Consider the following 312-nt stretch of genomic DNA (forward strand, 5'->3'; position numbering starts at 1 on the left):
AAGTTGTACAAGTTATCGCTACATTAATGGGCATGTTGTACAAACTCCTTTAATTTGCGTTTATTTTGAACGGTAAATAACCGAAAATGGATAACTCAGCCGAAATAGGTACGTGCTTTCGTTGAATTTCATAAATGTAAGCCGAAACAATGAAATTGTAAAAATGAGATTTTACAATGAGACTGCTCGCAAAATTGCAATGTTTGTGGGCAAAACGTCCAACTTGATTGCGAATTGATTTTAACCAACATTTTGGGCTTGCATTATGTCAAAAGGATGTGTTTGTTGTAATTCATTCTGTCATTTACTACC

The sequence above is a fragment of the Rhagoletis pomonella genome, unplaced genomic scaffold (genome assembly GCF_013731165.1).
Source record: "Rhagoletis pomonella isolate Grant_MI unplaced genomic scaffold, Rhpom_1.0 Rhpom_scaffold_00009, whole genome shotgun sequence".
NCBI lineage: Eukaryota > Metazoa > Arthropoda > Insecta > Diptera > Tephritidae > Rhagoletis > Rhagoletis pomonella.